Source organism: Pelobates fuscus, chromosome 12, assembly GCF_036172605.1.
Source record: "Pelobates fuscus isolate aPelFus1 chromosome 12, aPelFus1.pri, whole genome shotgun sequence".
NCBI classification, from domain to species: Eukaryota; Metazoa; Chordata; class Amphibia; order Anura; family Pelobatidae; genus Pelobates; species Pelobates fuscus.
In genome coordinates, this window is record NC_086328.1 from 123,079,131 (window position 1) to 123,090,007 (window position 10,877).

Genomic DNA, 10,877 nt, shown 5'->3' on the forward strand with positions numbered 1-10,877 from the left:
GTTTATGTGTGCACTTTGGGTGTATAGTGTATATGTTTATACACAATGCATATTCAGTGCACACACAGCATGCAGAGTTAGTATATATTGTATCTATATATGCACTATCATTGTGCATAAAGTATATCTGTTGGCATAATCAGTAGGCATACAATTAATCAGTGTGCATGCTCTCAGGTCACACAGTGTATATTTTTTTTATTATTCTCAGTCCCTATATCTAACTGATATATGTATCAACTGGGAGGGTACATAATAAAATGTGGGTAATTCTATAAAGTTGAAGAAATGTAGCTGGAATTTGCAAAAAAAGCCACCCAGGATGTAACCCTTATTAAACAATATAGCAAGGAAATTGCACCTTACACTTTATTAATAATGAGCCAATATTATATAAGAATTTCCTCAATTATCAGTAACCTAGTTATTTTTTTTTTGCATAAGATGATTTATATATATATATTACAATGCCTGTCCTCATGAGATGATTGGTATGTATTCCTGTGTGCCCAATGCAACACTTTATGGTCATGCATGTATGCATTCTGAGGGTGATGGGGATTGCAGTCTATAACCAGCTGCAGTGAGGTTTTCCTGGCTTGACTCTAATAAAATTCGACAGGAAGCTGGGCTTCCCTCTTTCTGTGAATGAATGATAAATTAACCCCTCCTTCACTGGCCATTGATAAGACACCCATAAAGTTACCAGCTCTCTACACACCTCACTTGGTATGGGAAGGGGAGGGAGAGGGGGGTCATTTTACCCTGTGGACAGGTGACTGGCTATTGAAGTTTGCAGTAAAAAAAAACATGTCAATGTGTATTTAGTGAGTGCAACTCAAGCACACACACCCTGCAGAAAAAAATGTGCAGGTCACAGCAGCCTGTAACACACCCTGTGCAGAAATCAGCATTTTTTGTCCCATAACCCCCCCCCCCCCTTTTTTTTGCATAAAAAAAATACAAACATTTTTGTTACTGCGACAAGGTTTCAGCAGATTCCTCCATTTTTTTTTTTTTCTGGACACATACCACAGTGACATTCTGTTGGGTATTAACATGCAAAGTGTTCATGTAGCATTTGCAGGCTGCTGGAGTGAAATGAATTAGACAGAGTATATGTATTTAGGGACCCTCAGTTATCAATTCATTGCTTTTACTACAGCTGCCTATGTGGGCTATACATTACAGGGCAGCACCTTTCATGCACAGTCCAACATGTTACAAAAAACATCTAGAATAAGGAAGCACTGACTGCAGCACATGTCCTGCTGCTGCCTGGGGACAATGGGAGTTTTAGTGATCAAAAGCTAAAATTCTATATAGCTTATGCCTGGATGAGTTTGCAATTAATAAATCTCTCTTATAGCTCCAGGAGGTATTATATGAATGGTGGTATGAATACTAGTTATAGTTAGTAAGGACTAGTTAGAAGCCAGTTAGCATGGTTTGAGCATGGATTACAATGTATCAGAACTGGTTGTCCTAGAATGTAAGGACTAATTCATTTCAGAGACTAGTTTACAGCACAGAATGGGGGGATTAATGTTCAAAGTGAGGGTTAATTTCCACAGTATGAGGACTGATTGCAATGTGAGGAGCTTGGCTATCAAAGCATGGGGATTAGTTTATCTGAGCCTGAGATCTCATCAGGGAGTGTAACCCTCCGCCCTGTGTGTGGTCAGACTTCTCACAATAAACCAGGGAACTCCCTATAATGAACAGCCTATAGACCCGGCACCCTCAAGGAGCCAATAGCAGAGCAGCTCTGTTACCAGGCGGATGAGGCAGATCTCAAAGAACCTCACTGGAGACAGAGAGTTAGGAATTTGTAGAATGGAGAGGGTTAATGTAAACTTTAAAAAAAAAAAATAATTAATAAATAAATATATATATATAGGCCTTATTGATTGATCCTCCTCCTGGCAGAGAGATACATACTGAACTAACCATCATTTCCTAATGACATAATGATTTAGAAACCAATACAAAAAGTTTAATAATTTATTTAATGTTTATTTAATAATAATTTTAAAAAGGGTAGTTTTGTGTGATGTGTAATGGGCTGACTACATTTTACTCTTGCTGCTGCCAACATATACCACAGCGCTGTACAAAAAGCAATCTCCTTTTTGGCCATTTTTTTGTAATTTCCTGCTAAATGTAACATTGAATTGCGTATTTTTTTTTTTCTTTTCTATGTTGATGAAATTGCAATAGTTTAAAAAAAACAAACAAAAAATAAACAAGTTTTTCAGTGGCTTAGTAGGCGTAAGATTATTAAGTGCTTAAGGGAGAAATGGTTTAGAAAAAACAAAAAAAAAAGTTTTCCTTAAAATAAGAAAAACATTTTTTTTTTTAAATCAGTATTTTAAAAACACATCATGTGCTTCCTGACAAGTAATACCCTTTATCCCAGAATATTAACAGGGCCAGGAATCGAAATGGAACTACTTTTATTAATTAATTTAGCTCATACTGCCTGTGAATGTAATACATTAAAGAGCACTTTTCATGTGCTGTTCACCACCCTGAAGTAGTAATGGGTGTTGTGAAAAATATATCAACCCTGCTAGATACCCTTAGGTTCAGCACGAGGCTAATTCATATGAATGGAGGGATAGACTATTCCTTATAAACTGTGCCAATAATTCCACACTTTTTACCACCTCACCGCCACCATTATTTTTACCAATCTTTGCAGAGTGACCGTATAGTTTCTACACTAAAGACGTGTTAACCATCTTAGATATTATCAATATCTCAAACCTTTACTATTTTGGCCTACATCGTGCAGGTCCGTTGCATTGTCGAAAAACAGATTTTTATTTAAAAAAAAAACCTAAAATATGTATTTTCTTAGTACAAAGCGATTTGTGTTGGTGTCAGTAAAGTATTTTTTTTTTAGCTAAGGTGCCATTTTGTACATAAAAAGCACCCTCTTTGTTCCAGTACTTCCTGTCTGTGTCTGTAGTTTTCTCACTATCTGAACGAGTTAACATTCATATAAAATAGCCGTAGTTTTGCTGATAACTAAAATTGCCGAGCAGGGTAATTGCAGAGTAACAAGTACCAACTAAAAGTGTTGGCGAATGGCTTGTTCTGATTTCTGGGTCTCCACGGACACCGGTTTTAACCTCATTGGGGGCGATTAGTACAAGAGATCGGCCTAAACTTCACATCTTAGTAAATACCTGCTTGTGCAGTAAAAGCATTTAGTGGCTTTGTTTTGGTAGGTTGGTATGCTGCAAGCAATTAACTGTTTGAGTGCCTAGTTTCAAACTATCAACTAACTTTAAATTAATTTAGAGTTCTGGACCCTGCTGTCCGATGATTTAAGAATGAAAATTGTTTCTGTTTGGTATGTATATGGTATGTTTGTGTGCGTGACGTTAAAGAGGAACTGTTACATCTCAGAATGTGACAACTCCTTAATCCCCCCCACCCTAGTAAACACTATTGAAGCATTCACTGGGTGAGGAGTACAGCGGCAGTGACTATGTAACACAGTTACCTCTGCAGCCTTTCCTGGTATGAGTGATGTCATAACCCATGCGCTGGGCGCTCCAATGCACACTTATACACAATAAGTTGGCGCTATGTAAATGCCCAAAATAATTAAATAATGGTAATATCCCTGCATTGCCACAGGGTGGATTTTGAGGAAGCATTCAGTGCCACGAACACGTGCAGACACTGAGCCAATGCGGCATGGGGTTATTAACTATAAAGGTATACTATGCAATCGATGCAAATTCAGACTTCCTCTTTCATTCACATCTCCTCTGGGAAATTCATTCGGCATGACTGCATCGCAAACATGGATAGGTGAATAAATATACACACCTGGACAGCAATGCATGTCATGAAAAAGTGTGTCAATATTAACAGACTGTGACGTGTATAAATAGCTCTTGGTGCCTACTAGTAACCGCCACATTTGTTGTGTTAAACATCTACAGAAACGTACATGGGACCTACTGCATTAAAAATGCACACCAGTGTGAATTTATTTAACCCTACAAGTGGCCGTTCACCTCTCTGTCATTTAAAGGGACACTATAGTCACCTGAACAACTTCAGCTTAATGAGGTTGTTCAGGTGAGAACTATAGCTCCCTGCAGCCTTTCTCATGTGAACACTGTATTTTCTGAGAAAATACAGTGTTTACATTGAAAGCTAGGAACACCTCCAGTTGCAGTCACTCAGAGTGAACCAGAGGGACTTCGGAGTTGATGGAGGCATAATATGCCTCCGTCCACTCAGACCTGCTGTCAGCAGAGCACAGGGCAGCACTGTGCACAGCATCCTGTGATTCAGTATCTCCTCCCTCTGCATGCAGACACTGAACTTTCCTCATAGAGATTCATTGATTCAATTCATCTCTATGAGGATAGGCTGATTGGCCAGGGCTGTGTTTGAATCATGCTGGCTCTGCCCCTGATCTGCCTCTTTGTCAGTCTCAGCCAATCCTATGGGAAAGCACTGTGATTGGATCAGGCTATCACATGTCAGCAGACTGCTTGTTTTTCCTGAGTCTAACAGTATGCAGATTTACAGCTTCAGGCTTGAATACAGTAAGATTTTTACTATATTTATGGAGGCATGAGTGGCCCAGGGGGGCCAGATGGTGGTGTTAACACTACAGGGTCAGAAATACATTTTTGTGTTCCTGACCCTATGGTGATCCTTTAACCCCTTAAGGACACATGACATGTGTGACATGTCATGATTCCCTTTTATTCCAGAAGTTTGGTCCTTAAGGGGTTAAAGGACCACTATAGTGCCAGGAAAACAAACTTGTTTTCCTGGCACTATAGGGTCTTTAGGTCCCCCCCACCCTCTGGGCTCCCCTCCTGCCGGGCTCTAGGAGGTAGAAGGGGTTGAATCTTACCTGTTTGCCCCCGCCGGGCTCCCTCGGCGCGGGGAACTCTCCTCCTCCTTTTCGCCGTCTTCTGCTGAATGCGCATGCGCATTCAGCCAGTCTATAGGAAAGCATTCTCAATGCTTTCTTTTGGACAATGGCGTCACAGTGAGAAGCGCGGAAGCGCCTCTAGCGGCTGTCAATGAGACAGCCACTAGAGGCTGGATTAACTCATTTGTCTCTGAAACTGCTATGTTTACAGCAAAACGGGTTAAACCTAAATGGACCTGGCACCCAGACCACTTCATTAAGCTGAAGTGGTCTGGGTGCCTATAGAGGTCCGATAAGGGTTTGAAGGAATATCCTCTTGATTTTGGGGAATGTAGATTGTAAGATCTACCTTTTGCGTTGGTCTGTTTATATTATATTGTCTTTTTCCAATTGCACCAGTGACAAATAAAGAATGTAGATTAAAAAGAAAACTCCAAGTACCACAACTGTTTATATTTTGTACATAGATTATATTGTTAATAGACACTGCCCATATCCAACTTATTGTAACTGCGGCAGCTCTATCTCAATGGCTTAATTCATTAAGAAATATATATAAGTTGCAGAGTAGCTACTATTAGCTTATAGAGTTATTGCATTTATAGATTTTTTTTTTCCTGAATTATGCTATTGTGCACTTTTTGGGGGAATAGATTATCTCTAGAATGAATCAAAAAGGAGTTGACCAAGGCCAGTGTAAATATTTTTTGATTCGCTACTTATTTAATTGTGACAGTATTGACACCAACACAAAATGTAAGACTCTCTTTTGTCCCCAAAGGTGTACAAGCGTCAAGCAAATAGACATCCTGATCTTTTGTATGATGTGCGGCGCATGGCTAATGCAAATAATAAAAAAATGAGCTGCACTGCTACTCGCCCTCGTTATCTTTCCACAATCACAAACGACATGACAAGGTATCGCAATCGGACAATAGATTTCATGCCACTGCTTAAATGATAGATCCCACTGGAACATGGAATGTTGGTCTTGCCATAGCTGATAATGCCAGTATTGTATTAGTATGTTCATTATCAGGCATTATACAGTTTGATGCACACAAATCTCAAATGGCAGTATATGTGTACAATGCAATGCATTCACTGCTCTGAACATATTGCAAACAGTCAGAATAACAAATTATTGCTATTATTTCTTATAAAAGCCAAAACAAATGGAAAAAAAAAAAATATATATATATATATATTTTTTTTTTAATTAAATTGATAGTGAATAAGTAGGAGAAAAGCAGGATACATTTTCATCAAGATCACATATAGATAATTCTTTGCTTCGTGCAAAATATACCGGTACATATTTTATAAGTATAATATTACACTGCCCCTCAGACAAATATTTATGCTGAAAATAAGATTTTCATAGAAATCAGATGAGTTTCATAGCTAATAACATGTATATTCATTGATGAAACAAATGTAGTTTTTTTGTGTGGAGATTTTTGCAACCCTACACCTGTTTTAACATGTGTTTACCAATACAGGAAACAAAACTTCACATACCTATTACTAAGTTTTATGAACGTGAGGGTTATTCAGGTGATTGAGCTGTTGGTCAGTGGCCCACATGTTAACGGAGAACCATTACTTGTCTGGAAACTACACCATTAAATAAAACATTGAATATTATATACAACTCGTGTTAACCATTTTATCACGTGATGCTCCATTCTTTGAATGTGCATGAAAGATTTATCAATTGACATTACAATCTAGTCCAGTCTAGGCACAGGCATGGCACACGGGGGGGTTAGAGAAACAATGTATCTGGCTTTTGACTTGGAGCACAAGATGGCAGCACTCAGTTCCATTACCAGGATAAAGCAAAATGCGTCAGGGTGGCGTTTTAAATTTAATTTTAGTTTTCAGTCTTTACAAACACATATTTGTTAAATAGAGGAGGTAAATAGACATGGAATTAGAAACCAGTGGAAGGACTATTCAAAAACATTGAATTTTGGGTTACCTCTACTAAAACAACTGATGGTTTCTGCTTTACACAAATTGAATTAGGTTTTCATGTGGTGACCAGTCACTTACATGAAGTCATACCTAGCAACTTTTGGAAATGCTTTGGTGTTCCCCCCAAAAATAAATTTTGCTGGAACCTGGAAGTTAACTGGTGTACGTGCCCAACAGAAAGGGCAGTTTATTTGTTGATGCCCCCCAAGTTGTTGATGTAAGTGGTATTGCATTCAGTAGCATTTAGATTGCACTATATTTACCCTCCCTGGGGAGGAATTTAGGGATAGTTGAGACCTTATGGGAGTTAGAGATTAAGGTACATTTTAGTGAAATCGGGAACTTGCAATTGCAATGAGTACAGGAGACCGTCTTTGTACTTCATCTAACCCCTTCACGATACGTGACTGGCCGAACTATAACGAAATAAAGGGATTTATCTGCCCACCTTGTCAAAGGAGGTTATTAATTACAAACTAAGCATTGCTACTAAACTTGTGAGTCTTTGTCCTACTTTTTGTCTCGTTATGAATATCACGTATTGCTCCAAGTAAAATGCTTTTTTAGATTGAGACCATGAGTCATCAGGCAGAGAAAGACATTTAAAGCATTTAATGTTTTCATATCTCCTTATAAAAACATCCTTTATTTTATCTTTTACAAGGATAACTTTCACAGTTGTCTGACTAATTCAGCAAGATCTCCTTGTCTTGGCTTGTTTGCTGACTGACCATGATGGGCTAATGGAGTTCACTTGTGTAGTAGCCAAGCTGTAGCAGAAAGGTCAGGCTTAAGGTTCTAGACAAGCTCTGTTTTTTGTAGATATGAACTTGGGTGGCAAGCATCCTAATAATGTTTGCACCATAACCACTACAATAAGATGTTGTGCTTATGGTGGCTAGCGAAAAAAATACTTATTTTTTCTAATTAAAAGCTAAAAACAGCGTTTAAATGTTCTGAGAACGGATTAAAGCGTGGTGAGTTGCCCTAAGGTTAGTTCCCACCCAGGAGATCAGGTTTTAGCTCATTTTTGCCATTTCAAGTAATGCACATCTTTTACATATAAGACTGGTTTCATTGTTAAGGCCTGAAGCGGTAAGCGGTAACCTTAAATAATGTATTTTTACTACTTAACTGCTACAACGCTTTGTTGTGGATACAGTGCCAAGAGTTCCTTGGTACTCAACAATGTAAGTAGTCCATCTGTTTGCTAACGGTTTGTCATCTTACCTGGGTACCAGTCACCTCCTTCATCAGAGTCAGAGGTTCTTTCCATTGAGTTAGGCCCGGGGGTTGCCGGACTTAGATCAAAGGCTGAGAGCAATCAACTGACCTTCTCAGCCAATGAACTTGCCCTGATGGCGGGCTTTTGCTCTGCAAAGCTTAGAGAAGCTCCAAGCATGAAGCTCTGGCAGAAGTGACAATTGCCCAGCACCTTGTAAAACCATTAACTACTTTCTTTGTGTGGTATCCCCAAGAAACTCGTACCACCCTAACCACCACAGTACCCTGAACTGGTTATGGTGCTTGGAGTGTTCTTTCAAGTCCAGTCTATACTCATTGCTCCTGCCAGGCCTTATACTCTTAACGTTCATCTGTAGTTTTGCTTTGTTCTCATCCCACCAGGAACAGTAGAACAGTAGATGAGTTCTCATCCCCCCATTGTAGAAAGGTATAGAGCCATTTTTATCACCTGGGCAGATGGTGAATAGCATCAGATGTGATCCATCAAGAACTCTTTTCACTGGAACTATATGCACCATTGTGGGTCGGAAACTCATATAAAGTGTTATCAAATGCAGGACAGACATTGTAGACACAAAACAAAGAATTCCTGTGCTCATATGGTCACTTTAGTGACACACAGTCTAATGATGAGAGCTAAAAGCTGGGTTACCAGAAGTCCCAACCACAGAGAGATGAAATGTATTTATGTGGTTACAGATCATACACACCATTTCTATCTTTTTATTTTTTATCAGTCTGAAATCTTTTTTTTTTTTTGTAAAATAGGAAGAAAAGCAAACTAAACGATCGCACTAATAAAGCTTACATTTAAGTCTGGATGTTTTTAAAAGCATGAACAAGGTAGTGTCAGTGTCAAGTGGGGCTCATAATGGTCCATTTCAAAGTTCTGCGATAAATCTTTCATGGTTGACCGGGAATATGAATTAAAATTACAATTTGTTTTAACACATTTCAATATGCAACTTACCCAAAATGTTAAAGGATCACTATAGTGTCAGGAAAACAAAGCGGTTTTCCTGACACTATAGTGCCCTGAGAGTGCCTCCACCCTCAGTTACCCCCTCCCGTGGCGCTGAAGGGGTTAAAACCCCTTCAGCAGCTTACCTTAATGCAGCGCAAGGCTCCCTCGGCGCTAGTGAACTCTCCTCCCCCGCCGACGTCAGCTGCCCCGTCTGACGTCAGCGGAGCCGAAGGCGCATGTGCGGCAGTGCCTCGCGCGCATTCAAAGTGTCCATAGGAAAGCATTTCTCAATGCTTTCCTATAGACGCTCTGCGTGATGGAGGCATAATATGCCTCCAGCGTCGCAGATGCGCCTCTAGTGGCTGTCCGGAAGACAGCCACTAGAGGCTGGATTAACCCTACAATGTAAACATAGCAGTTTCTCTGAAACCTGAGGTTAAAACCTGAGGGACCTGTCACCCAGACCACTTCATTGAGCTGAAGTGGTCTGGGGGACTATAGTGTCCCTTTAAGTAAAGAAACACACCCTTTCCGGGTATAATTGCCTGTAGATAATATTGGTCATTTTTAACATACCACTCGACTTATTTTTGTAACTAATAGCGATACAGATTACTGGCCAATTGGAAACGTTTGTGACTCAGATGCCCTAGAGGAGATGTAAGTGGGGGAGCTTAAAATGGATTCCACAGGGCAACCATGCAAAGCAGCTGGCCCAGGGCTGTAAACAAGTTCTTCAGGAATATATTATATTGTATATATTTACATATAGAATAAAGGATAGTTGTAAACTTGGCTACTATCTTAATTATTTAGTAATATACAAATATCCTTGCTGTGGATTTTAAACTTGCCTCCCAGGTACCATGTAAGATACGCTGTTCAAGACTAATACTCTGTGATCTAGACAGGAACAGGGCCAGATTTGCTAGCATGTAGCATGTTTTCATGATTCTACGTTACTTGCCACTACAAGTCCAGAGGGAACATGGTACATTAACCAATGCTGAGTCTGTACGTGCCAGGCTGCATTTTCATTGGATAATGGCTAGTAAAAAGGTGAATTCTTGAACCCTAGTATATGCCAGGCCTCCCAAATGATTTTAGGATCCTGACCGGCTGTCCCGCTTCAGTACCCTTATGTCCCGCATCCAGGGACACCAGGAAACCGTCCTCGGGAAGCTCAGTGAAATCTCTTTGTTAGAAGCTTCAATAGTGCTCCTTGCATGGTCCTGAAGGCCAAAGACCACTCAAGAAGTCTATCAATGGGTGGGCCCTATCAAAGAGTGGTTCTCCTCTTTTATTGGCAGATCAGCCATTATAGGCGTCACTAATGATGCAGGTTGCGTCACTGATGAAACCCCCTCATGGCTCCACTCAGCCCGTCCCGATTTTCCCCTTTCAATTATTGGGAGGTATGATATACTGTATATTTTTTCGCCACCATGTCCAACGTGTTGCAAAGAAAACTAATTCTTTGCTCCCTAGCAGGGAAAGGGTTAGCAAGTAAGCAGGAATTTGAAAAGAGATATTTAAAACAAACCCAAATTTAATTGGTCACTGGTAAACTCTACAGTCAATCCATTTGGCGATGACTACTAACAACTGTTCACCACCCGTGTGCGCTTGTTATACCAGTCAGCTTTGAACTGTACGATGTTGCTTTTAATTTACTGTAACTAATTATATATTTTCTTTGACAAGAAAACACATTATCTTTTGCCTGCTGTGGCTGCGGTCTTGTTTAATCAAAGCAGTTTTCTGAGTTGCTTC